Genomic DNA, 25,946 nt, shown 5'->3' with positions numbered 1-25,946 from the left:
ATGAACATGACGCAGATAAAGTTAGAAGGGCCTTACAAGACATGACCCGGGGAAAAGCGGCAGGAGAAGATGGAATAACAGTCGATTTAATCAAAGATGGAGGGGATATCATGCTTGAAAAGTCTGCGGCCCTTTATATGCAACGTCTCACGACTTCAAGTGTACCAGAGAGCTGTAAGAATGCCAAGCCATAAAAGGAGAGACATTAAAGAGTTGAATAATTATAGGCCCATTAGTTTGTTTTCTGTGTTGTATAAAATATTCACCAAGATAATTTCTGATAAAATCAGGGCAACACTTCACTTCAATCAACCAAGAGAACAAGCTGGCTTAGGAAAGGATATTCTATAATGAATCATATCCATGGCATCAATCAGATTATTGAGAAATCTGAGGAGTACAATTAACCTCTCTATATGGCTTTCGTAGATAATGAAAAGGCATTTAATTCAGGAGAGATACCAGCAGTCATAGAGGCAGGCGTAGTCAAGGAGTACTGGAGGCATACGGGAATATCTTTGGAAATATCTAGGAAGATTCCACAGCTACCTCGGTTCTCCACAAGAAAAGTAGAAAATTACCTATCGAGAATGGGGTCAGGAAAGACGACAATCTCTCCAATTCCATTCACTGCATGCTTAGAAGTATTCGAGTTAAGACTGGGAAGGCTTAGGAGTGGCGATCAACGGTGAATATCTCGGCAACCTTCGTATTGCCGATGATATTGTCTGGTTCGGCAATACTGGGGAAGAATTGCAACAAATGATTGAGGACGTTAACCAAGAAAGTGTAAGAGTGGCGTTGAAGATTAATATGCAGAATAAAAGATAATACTCAATAAACTGGACAGTAAACATGAATTGAGAATCGCAAGTCAGGCTCTACAGTCTGCATAGGAGTACGTTTATCTAGGTCACAGGGGATCGCGATCATGAGAAGGAAATTTACAGAAAAATGAAAATGGGTTGAAGTAGATATGGCACGCACTACGAAATCTTAACTGGGAGCTTACCACTGTCGTTGAAAGGAAATGGTACAATCGTTGCATTCTATCGGTGTGAACATATGGTGCAGAGGCTTGGAGGTTAACAAAGAAGCTCGGGAACAAATTTAGAACCACGCCAACAGCGATCGAACGAAAACTTTTAGGCGCAATGTTAAGGTACAGGAAGTGAGTAGTGTGTATCATAGAGGAAACGGGGATAGCCTATATTCTAGTTGACATCAAGAGGGGGGAAAATGGAGCTGGGCAGGTCATGTGATGCACACGGTAGATAACCGATGGACCATCAGACTTACAGAATGGGCGCCAAGTGAAGGGGAGTACAATCGAGGACGGCAAAAAACAATGCGGGGTGATGAAATTAGGAAAATTAGAAGTGCAAGTTGGAATCATCTAGTGCAGGACAAGGTTAATTGGAGATAGCATGGAGAGGCTTTCGTCCTGCAGTGAACATAACAATAGAATGACGACGTGACAATGGCGATAATGACGATGTCAACGACTGCGACGTTGATGATGATGATTATGATCTAACAACAACTTTTTTCATCAAGTTTTCCGCATTGTGTGTTGGTTATATCCCCTCTAGGTTATGCCCAGACGTAATAGTATGAGGGGTTTGTGTCCTGGCAACCAGGACGGCATGATTGTGGTGTTATTATGTGAGTTCGTAGCTTTCTATCCCTGCGAAGCACAGGAGATCTGGGAGAATACAAAGACATTGCGTAATACTCGTACGAGCGTCCTGTGGCATATAAATCCTGACTACTGACGCTGCCACTCGGAGCTGATTGGCCTTGGCCATCACTGACTTTGCAGAGTTGCTACAATTGGCTGCATCTGCTGAACCGATTCGGCAATCCGGACGATGTCTGACCACTGACAGTGCTTCTTTCATTCTGCAACAGATGACGCCGTTAGGAGGCGTAAGTACCTCTCTGTGCTTGAAACAACATGTCTTGTCAATTCCAGAAATGTAATGATCGCAAGCTCCAATCACCAGGTAGATAAACCGACTAGGGCTAAATATGTTTTACCTCCAGTATCAGAGTGGGAGCCGCTACCTTGAAACAAATGTATTAACTAGCTGACAGAGAGATCGATGGAAACCAACTGAAGCAAGAAGGGAGATGTCATCGCACTGTTAATTTCGGTGACAACCTGTAGCTGTACGTATTTTTAAATGCCTCGCGCACCTCACATTCCGACCCTAGGTGACAACTTGAAATAAAATCAAGAAGAAAAACAAGTGAAAGCATGGTGACCTGAAATTGTTTGAGTAATATGAGCCGTATTAACGTCCTAATTAGCTGAGTAAATGCCTAAATTTTGTACAAACTTGCATAGCGATGAATATTCTTTACGGATTAGATAAAATCAACTGTGCCCTAAGCAATTCCAGAGCGTAGCATGCCATAAATATCGGTGCTGATTTGACTCGTACAATCCACTGCCAACCTTATTGAGTTTTTGGTCATTTCATTTTAGCTGCAATATCCATTATATCGACTACCCCATTTGTTGCTCTTGATACACTTAAGCATTGCCAATGAATTCCTTGGTCGTGCCAATGCATACTATGACAGTGGGCGGTCGCGGAAGAAAAGATCTTTCTGTTGCTCATGATTGCTCCACCTGCGTAAACAAAGTTGCTCAAGTAGTCGAACGTCACAAATGTATTGCCGCAAGACGACTTCTGCGATGGTCCATGATATTGATCTAATACAACACGTCTCTCTTGCTGGCCTCTCGTCAATATTGGGCAACAACGAGAATCTGCCATGCAAGGCGCTCACCAGGCAACAAGACAGCGCTTCTGCTCATCCACGCACATGCAGATTTACGCTCGGGCACCACCAAATCGAAGTGATGCCTGGGCTAAGGACTACGCAAACAGCGCGATCCGATATGGTCTCGTATGCTAGTTGTCTTCGTCAGTATTGTGCGCAGGAACGCCTGCTCGCGTGCAAGTTTGCTCAACGTTTGCCGCAGCACCATGAACATTGTACCAGGACTACTTACACAAGTTACAAGAAGTGCCTCTTCTTTATCTCTCAACCCGTGGCTAAACCCTTGTAACGCAGAAAAATCGCTTGCCTTTGTCTGTTCCATAAAATATACCACTTAATTCCTACACTGAAGTCACGCTTTATTGAACCAGCTGCTTTTACTTCTGCAAGCTTGGACCACCGTCGTAAGGTGAACATCCCATTCCACAAAACGTTTACCTATGGTAATTCATTTCTTCCAAAATCATGCCAGGAATGGAATCACCTACCGGATCCACTAGTCTATATAACTAACGCAGATAACTTCCGTAAGGCACTTACTAATATTATCTAGTATGCCTTTATGTGAATGTATAACGAAGCAATTCCGTTTTCTCCTGATCAGTATTGTTTATAAGTTTTCTTTTTTTTATTATCTACCTAATCTAATAACAGTGTATTTTGTATTATGCTTTATTTCTATTATTCTGTGCTTATTGTCTCACTCTAACTCGTCCTATATACCATGTATTTATATTTAATCTGTATTACCGAAGTTTTCCGTTTTTCTTTGTATAATTATTTTTTGCTACCGTAACATGCTTTTTTGTGTCGCTCTTGCGTTATTTTTACATTGTACCATGCATTGTCATCTGATTAGTATTCGTGTTTTCCTTTCTCCTTTCTTGCATACTTATCTGTATTTATTAGCCCCTCCCCTCTGTACTGCTTCATTGTAAACCCTGAGGGTACTATAAATAAATTAAAAAAACACCTTGTCTCCCACGTCCACGTCTTGTAGAGATGGGTGCACGTGCAAAAGAAACCTTGGGCGATCACTCAACCTGAGACAAAGTGCGCAATGCGCAACACATGTAAGTACGCGTTAGTTTAGGCCATAATAGGAAATTGTAAATACAATTGCACATGCAAAAGACAGAATAAAAGAGCTATTGTTCAGACATTCCAAATTTCGGCAAGTGAAGGTGAATAGTAAGTCAACCGTCCATCCCTATAAACCCCAAGAAAATTGAGCTAGTACGGACTGAGAGAACAAAAATGAAATTCCGTAGGGACACTTAAGGCTACCTACGCGTGGGAATATGAAAGCATTAGAGTCTCTTTGGTGAAATGTTTTCGACCGATCCTTTCGACATGCATTAAGGTTATTTCGGCTGATTCGGTGAGTGGGTTTCCGTATATATTGGTCGCAGGCCAGCTCATTTTATATACACATTTTATATATACACACATATATATTTTATATACATTTTATATAGCTCATTTTTTATACACACGTCACGTCGCGTCGAGATTCCATCGCAGTAGACCCAGCACCGACGAAATTCGAAGAGCAAGTGACGCGCGGAAGGCAGCGCGCTCACTTTGTACGCTCAAGACGTGGCGCCACCTACTCCCCATTGGATGCGCTGTCACGTGCGTAATGACGAACGGCCTATGGCCCGCCTTTAGTAAGCCAGAGCCCTGGAGCCGCCGTGGCATCAGAGAACCGTGCTCATCTCGCACCCTGGAGGCCCGCGTTCGATTCTCAGTTAGACCGAAATTTGCCAAATTTTCATACCAAAGCCATTAATTTACATTGTTTATAGGAACCTCCCTGAGAAATTTGACGTCAATCCAAGCATTCCTTGACGTGTTTTTACTCTTTGCGCCGTCGGTCACATTTGTTACCATCTTTTGGTCACGCCGACGAATTTTCGCGTAATGGGGTATATAATGCCTTTGCATTAAAGCAAAAGTTATGTGCGTGCGTCGCGTCAGAAAAGCAGCCCTACTATGATCTACGTGCGCATATAATCGCAATCTTCATGTTTTCTAAATATGTTACGCTATTTCGTGCTCCTGTCAGTGTCCAGTTCTAAGGTCTCTGTTGAAAAACTGCAATTAGAGATCCATAATGTACAACCAACAAGCCCTGCAGTCGCAGCACATCCTACAATAGTAAACTTACTACATTAATAATACTGTATTTGTTGGCTTATTGAATATTTTGAAGCACTGGCTGTCATTGGCCGATAACTTTGCCTTGAGCCAAGATTGAAGCTTCGCGTCATTTTTCTTACCGCACTGTCTATCCGAGCCTGGTGCTCCATGCCTCATTGGATGCCTATTCTGAGGCCCGAGCCTCCCAACTTTCCACCATTTCATTTTTTTTCTCTGTCTATCTTCCCTCTACGACAATAAAGAAAACAAACCCAACATACACTGCACGGGGGAAAGCGAGAATCAATTGAGTTCCCAGAAAACACAGGAATGAGCGGCAGAGAGGGGCTGTCAAGACTCGTTCCTGTCGCTAGTGACAAAGACGAGAGGAGAGATCTCGCGGAAAGAAATAATGGGCCCGGGCCGGTGGTTATTGGCTTTTGCGGCTGGGTTTGCCTCGGCAAACAAAGTATTCCGATTCGCGACTAAACTGCTTTTTGTGGATAATTTTTTGTCGCATGTTTCAGCCCTCGGCGTGCCTGATGTCCACTTTGTGGCCGCGCATTCTCTTGGTTTAGCCTTACTTTTAAAGTAAATTCGTTGAAAAGCGGCTCAGTGAGTAAGTAGTTAGCCTGCTTTCCACATATAATGCTTTCCGACACATCGGGAGAAAAAAGAACGTCAGATATATGTGAAACGTATCTGTGTAGATTTTTTTATAAAATCTCTATTTTATAAAAGATTATGCACATATGATATAGTCGCAAATCAACAAGTGCGGTACGTGCTTATACTTTAAGTGTTCAAGAAAACCATCGAAAGAGGTTAATGTGCGCGTAATTCTTAGGTTCATATATGAAAAAAGGTAATTGCGCAAATCCTCTCGACTTGTCCTTTATTCCCATCTACGAAGACAACGACCTTTCTGTTAAAGTCATTGTAAGTAGGAGAGCAGATATTTAGGCTAGTTGGTTGAAGTGCGCAAACTTCTTCAGTATCCATTGCAAGTAAACCGTGCACATTTATTGTATTGCGTTTGGAGATTCGTCATGAAACGTTCAAGGTAGCCGACAATGAGTGACCTACACCCGTGAAATTTCACCGGAATGATTGCAATCGTCGAAAAACTCCGTGAGTACGGAGTACGAAGAAATTACTCCATCCCGGTGGCATTCGCGTCAGCGCCGTTTTCACCGATGATGACATTGTATTATTCATCAGCGTTCTGGTTTAAAACCATCCCTCGCACAGTGGTGCGAACCGCAAGTGTTCTCTGGGCCACTGCTGCTAGAATGCTCCGCGCTGTCGACCTCTTCACAGCGCAAATTAGTGAAGGACTAAAGCATAGATTTTTGACAAAGGAAGGCTCCTTTTTTGATACCTGGTTTTTTATATTTATGTCTTCCTTATTCAACTACTCTACTTCATGTTAGCCTATATTTTAATATTTCCACGCCGCGACATGAACGTCACTTTCTCCTAGTGGGTGCTCGTCTAAGACCATTCCCCGCAGTGCCACCAACCAAGGCTTTCCATTCCGGCCTGAATCATGTTCATCGCCATTACATGCTCAGCATCCCCCTTGGCCCTGAGTGGAACGAAAAGCTTCATCAATGGCAAATTGTCATCGCCAAATTATTTGAACTTTTTTTTTATTGAAGTGAATGTTAGGAGAGGTTGGTGCCTTTATGTGGTGGCATCGGCTACTCCTTGTCACTTGGCAGACGAAACAAATTTGCGCAAAAAGGGAGATAGCGACACTAAATATAACACTCAGTAGATCACCGGATCAATAAAAAATATACAGTCCAACAGCACATGAGTCGCAAAGTTATGTGCATTAGTTCAGTCCACGAACGCATATATAAAGTCCGATGTTTTGAACAGCCAAAACACACAACAACACTTGTAATACACTCCAAGTACAGGACAGAATTATACATATTGCGTAAAAATTGCGATCACCACATAAACCAACTGTGAACCACTAACAACGTTTATGTAACTCATTTAGCGTATTCGGATCATCCAATACTTAATATTTTCCCAAAATGTTGGTGTCCTCTAAAAACTTTTTCAGAGGAAGAAGCGCTCTTTTTTGAAGACCCGCAGTTGGCCATGGGCCAAGTAACTTTTTGAGAGTGAATGGTCTTCTGTCTAATATAAACAAATTAGCTTGCAGTACCATTCTTTGTGTATCGTATTTCGAGCACTCGAGAAGAAGATGATGCACATCTTCGTCTGGATGGCCACAAGAACACTGCGGACTAGAGACACGTTTTATCCTGTAAAAGAAGTGTTTCGTAAATGCATTACCAACACGCAGCCGGTGTAACAATGTTTCAAATTTTCTGTTATCTCTTAGAGTTTCCGGCATTGTTAAGTTTATACATGGGTCTATAGAGCATAACTCCGAGTTTTTAGTTTGCTGGTCAAACCAGGTAGTTTTACTGAGACGACAAGAAATCTGTTTTAGGATCAGACGGACTTCACTACGCAATAGGGGAAGATTGGTTGTCTCTGCGTTATTGTGCGCTCGATTCGCAGCTGCGTCCGCTGCAGTATTACCAGGAATATTGCAGTGCTCAGGAATCCACTGAAATGCAATTACGTGGTTCATTGCGCTTGCTTTTGTAAGTTCTTTGAGCGTCTCATACAATATCGAAGTGTTCAAAGAATTTTTCTTATTGCTCTGTAGTAATGTGAGAGCGGCTTGCGAATCGGTAAAGATAACCCATTTTTGCGAATGTTTTTCTAATGTTATGAAACGCAAAGCACACAGGATTGCAAATAGTTCTGCCATGGTGGAAGATGTCTCGCGGGATAATTTAAATGTTTGCTCTAGCGCTAAATGTGGAATGACGAATGCTGAAGTCGAAGAATTTTTATGACACGAACCATCTGTATAAACGTGGATGTACTGGGGGTATAATGAGTAAATTTGGAAGAGTGCCAGTTGCTGTGCGGCAACTATGAACATGTCTCTCTTAGATATAATCCCGTCAACCGATAACTCTATTTTAGGGTATGTTAACATCCAGGGAGGGTAATTAACATCCACTTTGCATAATTCAAATCTTGGTAATAGTGCTTTATGTTCTCGAACAACATCGTGAATTTTGCTTTTGTTTCTTTCGGTGAGCGCGAGGTTTAATGGATGCTTCTCGTGTTGGGTTAAGATGCGATAAATATGTCGGGATGTTTCAACCGTTCGTATGACTGAAAATGGGGGGTGGCGAGCTTCAGCAATTACTAAAGAACTCGAGGTAGCCTGCGGAACCCCAAGACGCACTCGCAGCCCCCTTGCTAGTAAACGTTGAAGACGTTCCTCAGAAGTTTGCGATAAACCATGGAGAATAGGTGCCGAGTAAGCAATTTTTTGTTTTTTGAGTGCGTTATGAACTTGTAGTAGCGAAGAGACTGATCCCCCCACGTTGTGCCTGCGAGTCGCCGAAGTACGTTTATTACTGCATTGGTCTGTTTTTCAATTGCGCGGATGTGTGAAGCCCATGTAAGTTGGCGGTCAAGAATAACTCCAAGAAATTTATGCTCTTTCACAAACATCAAAGTTTGCCCGTTAAGCCTAAGTTCGAAATTAATCAACTGTCGTCTAGTGAAAGGAAGTACGGCTGTCTTTGCGTATGAAAGACTCATGCCTCTTTCTTTTAAAAAGGTGTCGATACTATCAAGGTCCTCTTGCAGCGTTGTTTGAATTCTTGTATATTAGAACCAGAGGCCCATATGCAGATGCCATCTGCGTACAGAGAATATCGTAGACCAGACGGGAGTTTTTGTGGCAAGGCTGCCATGACACAGTTGAATAAAAACGGACTGAGAACACTGCCCTGCGGAACGCCCTGCGTGATGCTGTGATAATTACTTTCTCCTTCAATTGTTTCCATAAATATTTTTCTATCTTTCAAGAAATTTAGTACCCATCGCAGCGTTCGACCGTGCAGGCCAAGCTCTAACATACCAGCAAGGACGTGTATGTGGCTTACAGTGTCGAATGCTCTTTGAATGTCTAAGAATGCTGCTACTGTCACATTTCCGCAGCTTCGTTCATGTTCGACGTATGTGGCAATATCTAATACTGCATCCATTGCACAACGATTTTGTCGAAAACTGGTCATGTGGTTGGACAACACATTTGTGTGTTCACACCACCATTGCAGTCGACTGTCTATCATCTTTTGAACTCCTTGGTCAGATGTAAGGGGCGGTGTGTCCACACGTCTTTCATTACCCAACTTTGTTACCCGGGTCCCTTTGACAATCACACCCTCTCGTTGCGTTTTCTCTCGTGCAGTAATGGTGGTACTGCTGAATGGTGTAAAGCTGTCACAGATACACAAGTCAAGGGAAAACATACTTGTCTTCCAGGCGGAGTGAAGTTACACAAATACGCATTTTTTTTAGTTTATACATAGGTGCCTCGTAGCTTCGCAGAACATAGCGACCGTCCGAAGAACCTTTAGAGCAAGCATCCCTTGAAACATGCCTGTAACACGTGTTTGAAATATTCTAAATTCCGTTGTTTACCCACCCTGTGGATTCTTCGTGTTCTTGTACACTTTTTCAACGGCAAGAACATACCATAACGCACGCTGCAATGTTCAACATGTGAAGCACGCTCTGTATTTAATAATTGGGTCAAAAAACAAATGTTAGGGTTTAATATCACGGTTTTCGACTTGTAACGAGCGCCTTGGATGCCACTCGGCTTTAAAATGACAAATGTTTGAGCAGGTTGACGCATAGCAACAAGAAGCGATGGCTCCGAAAAGCGCAATTTTGCAAAGAGTACCGAACACTGTTTCTCAGAAATTGCTGGCAGCCTTTGCTATATCTCACTTGATCTAGCACAAATAGGGAAAACCGGGCTACTCTAAGATTATTCGATGATGGAAACATTCACATTGTCAGTATACTTAAAAAAACTTATTACTTCGCTTCGTTGCTTCGCTCATTCTTACGTGTTAGCTGCTGTTGCCAAGAACTATTATAATAAATAAGTTATAAGCACTAACTCTCAGATCATTTAGGCCATATACTGTTATCGGAGACAAATAATCAAGAGTATGCGCTTTTTTTCAAGATGATAAAGACATGAACGCCAGCGCTCCTTCGTATATCGGCCGATGAATGTTAACTTCATATTGCAACAGCGTGTTGAAAATTCAAGGTGCAACACAGGCTTGAAGACTCGAGGTGGTTAACTCGACAGTGTTTACTGAACAACCTACGTTCTAATAAATTTCCGCAACGCACAATGTCGTCTACTCAGTGATATGCGAGTGTCACTCACTGTCAAGTGACAGAATAGTCGCGTAAAGTACCCTCACCACTTTCTTGTTCTCTCCGAAGCAGCCTTCGAATACTGCATATAGCTTAACGTGCACATTTAATATGCCAACTCCGTATAAGCATCTCTCTGAAAGCGCTACCCAGAAACATGGCGACAAAAGTGACAGAAATAGACTTCTTTCGATAATAGCGTGGTGTTCAGTCAATGCATTTGTTTGGCAAATTTTATAAGCGGTACTTCTATTCGGGACGTGATCACATTTTAAATAATTGCTATTAAGCATGTCCTCTATTTCACGCTGGCTTTGATCTTGCCATCCGGTACAGTGTTGCTAGAATTCCAACCCGGTACTATATTTTGCCGCTAGAATTGGAAAAACTCGCCGAGGACGAGTTCCCCTGTATTGATGCGTCTTCGCTGACTACTGCCTCTTCAACTCCGGCGCATTTAAGGAACTGCCTTGTCCGAACAAGAATATCAGTGGGATAAATGTAAATATTCCACCCTTTCGAAGCGTACACATTTAGGCTGGTTGGCTGATGACTTGAGTGGAAACAGCGCAAAATAAGAGGACGTGAGAAGAGGACAGACAACAGTGCTGTTGTCTGTCCCCTTCTCACGTCCTGTTATTTTGCGCTGTTCGCCCTCAAATTCTACCCTCGAGCATAGTAGCCTTAAGTGCTTGTTCCTCCACCAACATACCGCAGTGAAATTTGCAAGCCCACGTATTTTAACTGTGAACACGCTTTTCATATCTTCAAAAACGAAAGTAGTACACCATTTACATTAAAATAGGACAATGGGTGAAAACTGACGTGCCAGCAGCCCGACTGTGCGTGGAGGTATCTAGTTGTTTTGAATTGTGCAAACGTGGTGCACACTGCTGGGATTGTCCCTTTCGCGCTCTTCACCATCTCTCACGCGAATGGAGCGGTTGCCAGCGCCGCACTCATTCATGACTGTGTTCATTCATAACGTTCTTTTGTTCTCAGTGCTCAACAGTGCTCTGAGCTCAAACATAGAAAAAGAAATAAAAGAGGAAAGGGGGAGGTAAAAAAAAAGAACAGAATGCGAAGTAGACGGCCCACTACACACGTCATGACACATCACAAACGAAGTACAAGCACTGCAGGAGATGGTATAATCTTGCGATTGAGAAGAATTCTAGTACAGCATTGTTAAAGCCTCGCATCGAGCTGAAGCACGACATTTCGGAAGTAGAAAACCACTGAGAGCAGCTCGAGCCACTTCTTGCTGAAACTTTCTGAGCGGCACACTGCAACAACTGTTGAGAGTTCGGCATTCTAACTGCAAGTGCTCAAACATCTTGCTCTAGTGTCCACAACTTTGGCACGAAGCGCTCGGCGAACATCCTTGCCGGTGAAGGTGATAAGCTACATTAGCGCACCCAATGCGTAATTTTGGCTATAGAGGCCTCGCGTGGCGCGCTGACGAAGGGCCTTTCACACGGCATCGCCGCAATCACCTGCCCATCCACGTTTTTGAACTGTATAATTACCACAATTAACAGCGACCAAATGTGTGCCTAAATATATTTTTCTTGTGTATTTCTTTTATATTTGCTACCCACCCCTTATGTAATACCCCCAATCATGGGAGCTTAAGGTAATAAAGTGAAGTGAAGTGAAGAAGGATACTATGCCATATTGGTGTCTCAGAAAGCGAGGCAGCATATGCCCTGATGACTTCAGCGTATAACCTTGACTTCACTTATGGTACCTTATGCGAACTCGAAGGCGAACAAATTTTGCATCTGTATAACAACCACTCAATGAATAAACATTAAAATTAAAATTAAATTATGTGATTTTACGTGCCAAAACCACTTTCTGATTTAGGCACGCCGTAGTGGAGGACTCCGGAAATTTCGACCACCTGGGGTTCTTTAACGTGCACCTAAATCTAAGTACACGGGTGTTTTCGCATTTCGCCCCCATCGAAATGCGGCCGCCGTGGCCGGGATACGATTCCGGGACCTAGAAATAACTGCTATATCATGACCAAGTGTGGAACATCTAGCACTGTTCTTCTTGAAATAAAGATGCCGCCTTGTAAAAGTATTTTGATGACGTTCTTACATATTGAAGTTAGCACTCTGTTTCACTATTCTGATAAGTTTCTCGTGTAATACTCTTTTAACAAATTCTTTATGTCTACATGCGCCTTTTTCTTTTTCTTCTTTCCTTTTCTCCAAAAAAAGGACCATTCTATTCAAAGCAGCTTCAATTCATACATTCGAGAAGCGCGTTCTTATAAATTGTCTGTCAAACTGCCCTTGCAACATTTTGCAAGAGCAAATGGGGCAGTGCCTTGTCGAAACATGTAGTTTCTAATAGTGCAAGGAAAGCCCAGTGTAACAAACTGCGTTCACAAAAAATATGCAGATCCAAAGCACGTGTTGGAATCCATGTGAAGGGAAGCTTTGGTGAAACGAGTAAATGATGCTTAACAACTGACAAGAGTGCGTACACTTTTGCTTGGTTTCATGCTATGCATCCTGTAATCTTATGAAATACTTATGTTTAAATCAAGACTTCTTTTCGTGCTATGTTATGTCTATTCAGTACATCACACACAAGCTATGTCGAAACGCAAGCACCAAATCAAGTGGATGCACAGTATGAGATATATACGCCAGGACTTCACATGGACTAAGCGTGTATAGTGTTTGCCGAGGGAACAATGGTGATGACAGGTGTACGAACGGGAAAGTACGACACGTATCAAGCAGCTTTAGATATTCTGTACCTCTTGCGCTACAGTAGGGGATATCTTTCTGGAGGATAGACCAGGAGCGGGCATACCCCTAGTGACACTTACGCAATGGCTAAATAAAAGAAAATAATATCAATCAAAGAGTCTGGTAAATGTCATTCACTATTTATTTAACAGATCGATTTGCTTTAAATAACCCCTGTGATCAGACATTATATGTTCAGGTTTTATATATAAAGGTAATTTCCGGTTACGCAAAAGAAAGATGGGCGTATTTGGTCAGCATACAAAGGTTATTTAGGCCATTTCGCGGGTACTTTACGTATATTTGCATGCATACTCAAAAATATATCCAGCGAGATATAGCGCTCAAGCCAACAATCAGACAGCCACTACAGACTCACGCTAGTGGGCAGAGAAATATTTGCTCTAAAAGAAAAACTTGCGAAAACTTGCATTATGCTGTCAGAACCTAATATGCGGAGTTAGATCACTTCAAATAATATCAACTAGGCTTTCTCGGTTAGTATGCACGATCGCTCATTTTCTCGAGATTAAGAATCCGCATAGCCTTAATCAATATTGTGACGGAGGCGAGACGTAGGCGAAGGATATATTCACAAAATATTTAGAAAGAAAGCTAGGACAAGAGAAGATGTCTGATGCGGCCGACGTGCAAACGGCCTTATCATCGTCTTCATCGCTCTGCGAAACCTCGCGTTCATCCATGTATCCATCACTCCGTAACATCGCCCTCCGGTTGCGGAAGCGCCGTCCTGGTGCTTGCTACGAAGGTGAGGAGCTAGAAGGACAATGAAACTTTAGCCGGTAAACATGAACAATATCATTCGGTAGAGAGGAGGTCGATGAAGCAGGGCCCAGGGGTATAATCGCGTAATTGACGTCACCGAGTTGACGCAGCACCTTGTAGAGCCCGGTATAACGTGGGAGGAGCTTCTCTGATAGGTCAACGCGGCGTTATGGCGACCATAGGAGGACCAGAGAGCCAGGTATGAAGTACACACTTCTATGTCGGCTATCGTAACGGGACTTTGGGGAGTCTTGCGAAGCACAGAGTCGGTTGTGGGTAAGTTGATGAGCTGCATGGGCTCGACTAACGACGTCACTGGCATATTCAGTAGGCGAGTGAGGAGACGACGGAAGGAGAGTCTCGAATGACAATGCCGGATGTCGCCCAAACAGCAAATGAAACGGGGGATATCCAGCGGTGTCATGCCGTGACGGATTGTACGCGAACGTAACAAATTGTAACGTGCTGTCCCAGTCACGGTGATCAGGTGAAACATACATGGCCAGCATCTTAGTTAGCGTTAGGTTCAGGCGCTCGGTCAGTCCATTCGTCTATGGATGATAAGCGGTGGCGAGCTTATGTTCAGTGAAGCAGGCACGAAGGAGGTCAACTGCCACTCGTACGAAACCTACAAATCCTACGAAACACCGGACGTCTTTGGCTGAGCACGACACGGGAAATTGTTGCGCTGCTCACAACTTGTCGGAGCCTGTTTGAACACTGGCAGCACTGGCAAGGTTACCGAGCATAGTTATTTGGCGTCGCCCGAAACGGCATTTGGAAGAGTTGAGCTGAAGATTGGCTAGACGGAAAACGGCAAGAATTGCCGATAAATGCGTGAGGTGGCTATCAAACCTAGGCGAGTAAGCAATGACATCGTCTAAATAACATCGACAGATGGACAACTTTTATCCCCACAGCAGAGAGTCCATCATACATTCGAAAGTTGCTGGGACATTACACAGTCCGAACGGCATGACCTTGAATTGGCACAGGCCATCTGGCGTAATAAATGCAGTTTTTTCGCGGTCTATAGGGTCGAATAAAATGACGGGCATCGTCTTCGTCGCTCTGCCAAACCTCGCGTTCATCCATGTATCAATCGTTCCGTAACAATATCTTTTGAATTTCTAAAAATTACATGCCATTCTCATGCCAGTAGTACCTTATCTCTTGCATTGAATAAACATAGGCACATGGGTATCTGTAAAATAATCGTCTGAGGGCTACTTCTTGTTTGGCGTCTAGCAATAGCGACGGACGTTACGGATTAAAGAGATCTCTAATGAAAACTGGAAAGGTTTGCTTTGCGGCACGCATACCGTGCTACCCCAGAAGTTACAGATGAAGTCGCCCGCCAATTATAAGTCTCCTTCGTGCGACATAATTAGAAAGAGCTCCCGCGCCGCACTTGAACTTAGAAAACGGAAGGAAACTTTTTTGTGTGTGCTCGAAGTTCTAATTTCTTCCTTGACTAACGACTTCACTATAACTAGAGTCGGAGAGCACGACAACCTTATCAACGCTGTCAAAAAGTAGTTTTGCGCATATGCTATCTTCACGTGTGAATGCTTTCGAATTTGTGAGCTGGGAATTAAAGTATCAGCTGCGCAAAATCATTGCAAGTAGAAAACGACGCGAAAGAACCACGCTGTTAACAGAATAAAACACCAAGCTGAGTGTATAGCGGTACAATCGTTCAAAAACATTTCCTCGAAAGCTTTTGTCTAGGCTGTAGTTACTGGAGCTCTCGAATCTCTGTTCTTTCTGTCCATGACTTTAAATAATTTCGAAGATAACGGAACAGCCATCCCAGAGGCACGACAGAAGACTTTGCTCAGCCTATTTTCTCTATGATATCCTGGAGTTAGTCGCGTTATCTTTAAGAAAAAGTGCATTAAACGTAGCCTTATTTTCAGTTCAGAGTATAAGCAGATGACAGCATGATATGAAATGCCAGCTAAGTGTTTCTCCTTCTGAGTCAAAATTTAGTTCTTAAAAAGTGATTGATTGCCACCGGTATATTCCGCTCATCATGATTATATACCACTTGGAGATTTCGCAGTTGTTTACCTTATACATTGCCGCCAAAGTATTCCAAACAGCTTGCTGGCCACGCATATTCTGTTCGTGAAGGTGGTTTATGCGCTTTGGGAAGCACAATTTTCGCGAACAAATAGCGACAGTAAATACATATTTACCAAAAATAGGTTATTTCATTAAATGATACTATTATCATGTATGGTCATTTTAGAAACTTGAAGACAATCATACTTAAACTTCGTCTTGTTTTATTCGTACGGAGAACTTGTGCTTCGGGATAATCACAAATTTTGACACTCAGTACGCTATTTTCGCATTAAAATACTGCAGTGTTGACACAGCAAACCCTCCACGTTGCTTAGTTGAGTGCGGATAGCACGCCAGTCTAAAGGCCGGGCAGAGCTGATCATAGCTGTACTCCGGTCTCAGCTGGAAAAAACAAAAAAATTTGACTTCTTCCTTCTCCCATCACAGCCAGGCCCCCAACCTCAGCATAGCAAGGTAGCGGGTTCGGCTCCCACCGGCGGTAAGCTCTCTTTCTTCCAATTTCATATTGCTTTTATTTTACGGAGAATATGAAGTGTATTGCGCATTTAACTTTTATTCCTAATTGCGTATGGACTTCGATATATAAAGCAGCCAATTTTGTTGATGCTTTTTTGTATGGAGGCATTCTTCTCCTATATATTCCACGTGACACATTGCTGTTTAACGTCGGTTTGTAAGATAGTGAATAAACAAGTTTTCAGGTGCTGATACCTCAAACAGTAATCCATTCGCAAGGATCGAATTTTCTTTCTTCTTTCTTTTTACACACATGTGAAAATTGACACTGGTTTCAGCGTACACCAGCTAATTATACTTATTTTAGGAATTGCTTCAGCTTCAGAACTTAAACAAGTGCGCTGACGTTAATGAGTAAATGGTTAATGAAATAAGCACCAGTTTTTTGGTAATATTGCCAGTCTTTGCAAGACGTTCTTGGAAGTTGCAGCTCTGCAGTTCTTTTGCAAGAATTTCACAGTTCTTTAAAGAAGATTCTCGCAAATAATGCGTATTTCCTAACGCCAGGGGCAGTGGATTTATTATTGCGAAAGACAGCTTCCTTATCTCTCTAGTATATTGTCACTAAAAGTTACTTAAAGTACTTTTTGAAACCTTGTGTCTTGAAACTTGGTAAGGGCTAACTGGTTCACCTTCAATATAAGCTGACACAGCACAACAGAAACAAGGACACAACGAGAAACAAGTGCCCCAACACAACCGCTATTTGAACAGGCTCGTGATAAAAGGAGACCTTGTCTTGTGGTGCGTGTTTTTCTTTGTGCCCTCGTTTCAGTCGCGCTGTGTCTATTGATTCCGGCGCCTCTCCTGCACTCGAGTAACATTTAAAAGCTGCATAAGTTCATCAATCTAGGACGGAAACGCGCCAAACTCATTAATTAAACAGGAAGCATAAAGGAGCCCAGCGTAAACGCGAGCAGGAGGAAGATTGAGAACAAATTTGCTGAAAGGCTCCAAGCTTTCGCGCATTTGTGAGACAGCATCTTTTGTCGCTTTAAGCTGAAGAATAGGGCAAGAAAAGGGCATAAACGAGGACAGAAAAGGTGCTTTTCTTGCGCAGTTCTTAAGCTCAAATCATGCACCAAGAAGCCCAGCAGAGCACGCATCAGTGACTATTCGTCGTTTTAAGATACAGAGGCGGCCATAGGAGAGCCAGATTCCTACCGAGCCCTCTATAGGCCGATCCGAGCCCTCTATAGGCCGATCCGAGCCACACGCTTATTATATAGCGGCCACCACTGAGGGACATACGAGATCACACAGCTAGCTAATGCTGGCCTCCGTCTTGTTGAACTTTTGTTGCCGCTCCTCTCCCGGGCACACAGTAATGGCGGCTTCTTGCGACGCGCCCAAGCGGATTGTTCAAACATGAGGGCCATCAGAGCAAAGACAGAAGACTGTTTCTGTCCTTTGGTTCCGCGTTAATAGCGCAGGCGACAAAATAGAACACATGCACGAAAATGTGATTTAGTGAGGGAAAACTAACCCCAGTCGGGGCTTTGGCGTTACTGTGCGCGTCCCGAACACGAGCTTATTCGACAGAATATGGACACTCAAAAGAGGGACACGTGAGCAGAATATTAGCCATGTGCTTAGCTTGCGTGCTTGGGGAGATTCCTGTGGTGCTTCATTTTGCATCGTCATAATTCTCATAAGATGGTGATATAAAAGCCACGATTACACATCTCTCTGCTACACGCCGCGAAGCAGCCAGTAAAAAAAGATCCCGGTGGAACCGATCTCACAATGGCTTCCAACGTTAACGCGATTAGAATTCACGCAGTGTAGCGACGCCCCGCATTGCCACCACCGAAGCGCGCCATGTAGGAGGCGTGTACTGCAGCTGGGCTCCTCTCTCGCGCACCATCTGTACATGCTGCCCCATCTAGTGGCGTGCTCGCAAGGTTGACATAAAGCCCCCCTCCTTTTGCATGGTCTCCGGGATGCCTGGCGCGCCGGTGTGCGCCAGCGCTGAGAATTCATTTCTCGCTAACCGCGGGCATTCATGCCGCAGTGCTAACGGGTAGGGCTGCTGTTTTTGAGGACACCGTCTGACGCGGTTTCCGCTCCGCCCAGCACAGGATAAATGTTAAAGAACTTGTTGTTAATTGAAGTGTGGCCTAAGGAGCCTAGGCGCTGAGAATTAATCCCTCCCTGCCCACGGTCATCACAACTGTGTAGCAGCTTCAAACCTTCAGGGCTTGAATGGCTCCAAATAGTTGAAGCATTGTTAAACATGTGCGAATTTTTACAGGATCATGCAAACCCACTTTCTGGAGAGTGGTACCCCGAATGTATCTTTTTCTGTGCTTGTGCTGTTCAATGTGGCAATAAAGAAATGCGCCAGATCCAACTAGTTTGAATCTGTATACAGCGATGCTCCGTGTGAGTGCATAAAGAGACACAACACGTGTTTGTGTTTATTGAATGTCCGCACAAAGTGACACAGAATACTTTATTCAGGCACTGCAGAGAGGTTAATGGAATGCCGCCGCCGCTGTCGTGGATCCGCGAAGACGAGCTTTCTGCTTATTTTTTTTGCTTTCCCCCGCGTGGCCGCCGCTGCGGTGGACGCGCGGAGGCAAGCGCTATCTGGTTTTGGTGCAAGGAACCCAGCGGCGGCGAAGTCGTACGCGTTCTACGCTGTGATTGGCTGGCGCATTCGGCAAGAGAACAACCACGCCGCAGCACCCACGGTCACCAAAACCCGGTGAGGTTCGCAAAGATAAGCTTCGCTTTTAAGGTAAACGCCTGTGGTCTAAAAAAAAATCATGGTTCCCCCTTCAAGCGTCGAGCTGCTGTGCTTAATGAGCCCATGTGACGCGCAATTCCACCCAGCACCAGAGAAATAATTGAAATTTTTTGTTTTGTTTTTGTTGAAAACCGGCTTACATAGGCTAGACAGACTCAAAGTGACTAATGTTGGCTAAGAATACTAATCGCTTAATATTGCTATATTTGCATAATAATCCTTTATTCTTAATGTTCCTCATACAAAAGCGTAGGCCTACCAAGGCCATGGGTTGGACTTGTGGTAGCGCCTGGTAGTTGAGACAGATCAAAGAAAGCATGTCACGTGCACAAATTGTACATTATGCTACTTTCACAATCTACAAAGAACTACAAGGCTTTGTTAAAAATGCACTATTTTAGCACTTTAGGTGAGTCATGTTACATATATTTTCTAAAATGGCTGATGGAATTTTTTTATCTGTGTCGAAAGACTACACGTTGTCAGGCAAGTCATTGAACACCGCAGGGACATGGGAAGATCTAAGGCATCTCTTGCACATCATATTTACGTTTCTCAATTATCGCCGCATCACAGTTTGCCTTGGTTGCACTTTGAGCGATGGAATTGGTACATTTCGTGGCGTACAACAGGGGAGTGGTTTATCTCCCTTATTTAACATCACCACGGCGACTCTCCCAAGAATACTAAAATATCGGACGCCTGTGAAGATGTCTATATATGCCGATGATATCTGCATAGGGTCTCTGGCTACCGGCATCATCGCCTCGCACAAAGAGGCCAGGAAGCAGTAAATGCCACTCAGGGCCACGTGACAACGCTCGGCTTATCACTATGAGCAGATAAATCATCAATTATACTATTTCCTGGAATCAAAAGGAAATTAGACCACATTAGACAAGTCGCCAACGTCCGATTTCTTGACATTACCTTAGACCAGAAGCTATTCTGGCACCGCGCTGTTCACCACGCTGTGGCATCATCGTGACAGAGGCTTCATGGGCTCAAGCGAGTCGCTGGCATACGCTGGGACAACTGCCTGACATCGAAGATACGGCCACATACAGGGTTGGTTACAAGCCTGATCCTATACGAGCTACCTCTGATGTCACCCTCAGATAGCCTATACGAGCGCTTAGAAACCATACAGAGAAAAGATCTTCGGCTGTGCTTGGGGGTCCCTCAGCCGGCATCAAACAAAAATGTGCTCTACGAAGCTGAGCCACGCCTTCAGCGGCTTGAGGGTTCCCAGACTCTCATGACCCAGCTACTACGTTTGAGTGAGTCTTCGCCCGGCAAAGCCCTCTTAAGACGTATAGGTACGTACCACGCTCACATTTTTATGCAGCACTGAACACGCTTCGAGTCTTAGGATTGCCTGCTCGAGGCAGAGGGAAAAGGTAGACCCACCCTGGACATTCCAGGATATCATATGCAACTTAAGTGTACCACGACTGCAGTCAAAGAACTCCAATCCAGCTGCAGAAGCCAAATCACTAGTTCTGAAACATTTGAACGCGACTTACCCGAATTACCTCTAAGTATAGACAGATGCCTCTGTCAAAGCAGACGAAGATCGCTGCGCTGCTGCATTTTATATTCCCTCTCTGAGATATGCGTGGTCTGGATGTCTGGACTGTATAACTTCGTTGACAGCTGTGGAAGGCATGGCAATTGCTGCTGCTCTGCGGAAACCAGACATTGCTTCCACATAATGTGGTCTTCCTTGTGGACTCAAAGGACGCTTTGCAACTCTGCTATGGTCTACCGTCCATCAAATTTCAGCGTAAATTATCCCTCGTGAAAGAACTCGGCAACAAAGACTTCACAGTAAAGTCTCAGTAGATTCCCTTCCACATCGGCATTTGGCAACGAAAAAGCTCGTGCTCTTGCATACGCAGCGCTCCACCATCGTTCGAAGTCAAGGGAGCAAAGAGTAATCAAATTAAGAAATCTGACATTCGAAATCACTTTGGGTCACTTTGGGTTCCACCACATATGCCATGCGTAACCAAGAGATTGAGTCGAGAGGAAGCATCGCTTCTATATCGAATAAGGACAGGATCTGCAAGTACACCAGCATGGTTGTTTAATCAATTCTTTGAACTGCACGGCGTACGACGAGACAGGAGACATTGAACACTTTCTGTGGTCGTGCCCGAAATTCCAAGCTGAAAGGGACGCTCTCCTGGAAAATCTGCAACAAAAGGACCTCCGCATACGTTCCTTCAACAACTTGTGTTTCGCGAAGTACCAGTGTTATCCAGTTACTTTCATGCTTGATTGCATAAACGACGTTTTGTTAAGAAAGTAACTGGAACGCCAATGCATTTCTCCGATAAGTTCGGGAATTAAAATATTGAAGCTGGTATCATCCTGAGAATTCGTTCCAAGTGAATCCGCCTTGCGAACTCCATGGATAAAACTTGTAAATTTCAATATGGATCATAAGTTATTAGTTAAAAACTTAATTAATGAGTGTTTTTTTTATTTAGACGATTATGCATTTTAATTTTTTGTGCAGGTTTTGTTCGACTCTTCGAGTAGAACAGCTCATGAACTAAACTTCTGTTTCTGCCACAGGTAGCCTTGAAAAATTTTTGAAAGTGTTCGCTGAAACACCCTGTATATGAAACAGGGCTTATGTCATCGTTGGTTGCACATGTGCATCATCGTTCCTTCTCAGTTCGCCACATTAAAGTTATTTCAATGGGACTTTTCAGAACAATGATCGCGGACACAGCTTTCGTGCTCTTGTATAGCAGTTCTGAACCATATCGGTAGTGAACATATCTTTTTTTTTTCTTCAAAACACGTTTTGAAGAAAACTGGCCTAATTGTCAGCGCACCGGTGCAAAAAGACGAGGGACAGGAACGAGTGGAATTCGCCGCTCAATGGAGAACTCGAAATTCTAGTAGCTTTTGTTACGTCCAATGAGATGGATGAAGTTGCGATAACTAATATATTGCAGTTTCACCGCGAATGCGAAACAGAGGCAGCCGGTACCGGCGCCGACGCCGTATCATGCGCAGTGAGATTTTCCGTGCGTAGAGCAAAACCAATTGCAGTGACGACTCGCAGCGGAACGCAAACGACTTGCGCATCTCAAGTCTCACTTTGTGTGCGTACACAGATACGACAATCCTGTGTTTCAAAAAGCCTGCAGAGCTTGAGACTAAGGAGAATTGTACGGTCCGTACCTTACTCGCTTGCCGGGCAGAGCGCAGGATAGCGGGCCAGCCTCCTCTCGTTCAAGAAGCAAACAGGTCTGTTTCCATTTTCTTTCCCTGTCTCTCGTGGTCTGTTGCTGTATAGTTCCCACGAACATGTACCAACCCGTCCAGTTAGCGACTCTACAGGGCCACACTTGAGTAAGTCTGGGACTGTGTAGGAAAACTGAAAGAAACGATATATCCCATCGTATCTTCAACAGCGCGTTTCTTCTTTCCGCTGTCTCGCTCGCTCCCCACTGAGCCTGCAGTCATCCTATGTACTTCGTGAGAGATCTTGATAATGCCCCAAAAGTACTAGCCTGTATGTCGATCTTGCTATTTGTAGACCGAACGTCTTCCTATGAGATACCCGGATGCGTGCGCCGAGTAAATGACGCTAATTACGGGCTCCTTTGTGGTCGCCAACTCGGCAGATCAAAGAGTGAAAGATGGCGAAGTATAAAAACTCAGGTGCACAAAAATAAAAAGGGGGACATGGCCATCGCTTGGCTCTCATTAAAGAAAAATATATATTTGTTTTCATTTCAAGCTTCTCCAAAGTGCAAAACCAGCCGTCCATGGTCACAGATCCGCCGCCGTCAGCCACTATATATATACACCGAAATTTTCTCGCATACCCGTTATTTCGCGTTATAGGATGCTTTTATCTCGCTCCTATAATGTGAAGCGACCTGACGAAGAAGAAGATGGAAAAAGTAAAGGGAGCAGAAAAGGGGGAGGGGGAATAATGAAGAAGTCACTAATGGCTACGTGCATCATATTTGCTCTGTGTTATTATGTACCGCATCACTACATATTGTACCGGTCCGCACAACACAATAAAGTTTGGTTGTTTCACATCTATTTTTACCTGGTGCCTGGTTAAGGATGATTTTCGCTTATAACGAAAGAACGAGATGAGCTCTACAAGAAGGCGAGAGACGAAAGAAAGCATCGTAAACTTGCTGCAAAACGTATCGCAATGAGCACTCTGCTTTTCCGATGGCAAGGTTGTGACGTTTTACAAGATTCCACTTTCAAATTTAGAATTATACATCGGCCCCGCGGAGAGTTGCATGAACGACCGCCTGACGGAGCACCGGGCCGCTGTCAGAGTTCCAGCGGCAGATGGCCACTTTGCTGACCGCTGCCGCAAATGCATGTGCTCACCGTATTTTGATAATGCACGTGTGCTCAGACGGCTCAGAAGACACATTTATAAGGAAGTTTTCGAAGTTTTTAGATGTTAAAAGCTGCTGATACATGCGTAAACATCGCGTCTTTGGCACCCACGAAGACAGAAGTTTTGTATCCCGATAGGAACATTCGACTCCATGATCTGTAAAGACTTGTCGTCAGTGGTTTATATTTGCGCATTCTCATGAGCGTTTGTCTGCGAATTTGTTCGCGGACCCCTTGCATGTCCTTGATTAATCCAAATTCATCAGTAGAATTAACAATTATTTCGCGCTACAAACTATGTCGAAAATAATCGATTACATTTTAGTAATTGCTTAGTTACTTTTGTGGGGAAGTAATTTGTCGCTAAAATCATTTACAACATTTATCCAAGCAATTGTAACTTTAATCGGCAACAGTTATTTTCTGTTACCCACCCTAGAAGAGTCTACTTCTGCCTATATATATCTATATGTCGTATACAGTGCTTCCCTCCTTTCTGCTGGCGTCGCTCGACTAGGCACTGCACAGATCGTAGACAACAACGCGCTCCGCTACCTCTGCTTCGGGAGGCAACAATACATTTAACGCTCACGTTTCGTCGATATCCAGAAAACAAAAATTTCCCGTTAGCGCAGTTTATTATTTCGCCAGTTTTCGTAAGTGAATGTCCCAGCGACAGTACCAGCTGAAGTGACTCACTTGTCAATATTTTCGTTGGCATGCATGAGGACAAAACGACGTAATCATCCAGTACCTCCCACGAACGATGCCATAAAGTGGAAACGTGCACCGCGAACCAACCCAGCTTAGTAGTCCCTAGATTGTTGCCTATATCGTTCTAAAAGCATTTCATCATGGAGGAGGAGGAGGAGGAGGAGGAAAACATTTTATTTAGGTCCTGTACAAGGTGTTGCCACTTGCCTGGCTAGTGCCATGTTGGGACCGGGAGGTCAAGCCTCCTAGCCCTATCACGGGCGTACTGGACGGCCAGGACTTGAGTGATATGATCTGGAGATCTGATCATTCCTAAAAACCGATTCCGGGAAATGCCAGGGCCGAGCGACCTACACTCCCAGAGCAGATGTTCAAGCGTGCATATCTCCTTTTTGCATGCTTTGCATATAATATTCATGTCTGCAATGTCATATCATTCCTTTATTTGTGCAGGTGAATAATAAGACTGTGTTTTTAATTGCCTAAGTGTAACTGCTTGTGCTCTGTTTAGCCTTTAGTGAGGGGGTAGAAACTCCCTCCTTCCCACGTAGTGATGTTTTGTAATTTCATTGTATGTAATGAGCGTATCTCTCTGTAGGTTCTCCAATCCAGCAGAATCAAAACCATATGCAAAAGCGGCCCGGTCTGTAAGGTCACGGGCGGCGCTGTTGGCCGAGTCATTTGGATTGACAGGAATGTCATGAAGTGAACCACGGTGCGCCGGGAACTAATAAATGTAACGTGTAACATTTATTTGCCTTTTGTTAATTATTCTCACAGCAGGTGGGGCAATCTTTCCCCTATTGAAAGCTCTAACAGCTGTTTTCGAGTCACTATATATTTCTGTGAATCTATCGTCTCTTAGTGCCAATGCAATGGCAACTTGTTCAGCGACTTCAGGTTTGCTAGTGTAGGCCGTGGCGCAGTTAGTGCAATTGCCCTGATGATCCACTACCGCCGCCGCGAACTTAGTTCCATCGTTGTAGGCAGCCGAATCAACAAAGCAGGCTCCTCTGCCCCTTTATCCCTTTTCTTGATTAACGCCCTGGCTCGTGCAACTCTCCTGTTGATGATATGTTTTGGGTGCATATTCCTGGGTAGTGGTGCGACAATTATGTTGTCTGCGAATTCTTGATGAACTTTAGTGCACTGTGCTGGATCCGTAATGGGGTTGATCATGACCTTGTCCAGGATTGATCATGCCGTGCTGGTTGTAGATAGTCTCGCTATTTGTGATATTTCTTGAGCCTCCGCGATCTCCATGGTCGTGTAGTGTGTTCCTAACTTGAGCAATTTTTTCAGTGCTGGTTCTAATTGGGAGCCCCAATGCGCTTTTAACAACCTTCTTGATCGCTGCGTCAAGCTTCTTGAGTTGAACTTGTGTCCAGTTGTACATGGCATCGGCGTATGAAATATGACAGAGTACGAAAGAGTTGATTAACCTGATGAGGTTATGAGGCCAAGCGTCTGATCATCCTGCACGCGTTATCCGTTTTAAGGGTGATTTTCTTGACCTCCGTATGGTTTCCACCGTTTGCATCAATGAAAAAGCCTAGTAGCCTGATCACGTTGACTCTGGGTATATTGACACCATTTTCTGTAAGTAGGTGTATATCGCTTTCCGATAGAGGTTTCCAGCCCTTAGGCCTGCCCCCTTTTTCACGTCTATAAAGTAGGAACTCCGATTT

This window comes from Dermacentor andersoni, chromosome 5 (assembly GCF_023375885.2).
Source record: "Dermacentor andersoni chromosome 5, qqDerAnde1_hic_scaffold, whole genome shotgun sequence".
NCBI classification, from domain to species: Eukaryota; Metazoa; Arthropoda; class Arachnida; order Ixodida; family Ixodidae; genus Dermacentor; species Dermacentor andersoni.
Note: the sequence above shows the minus strand (reverse complement) of the source record.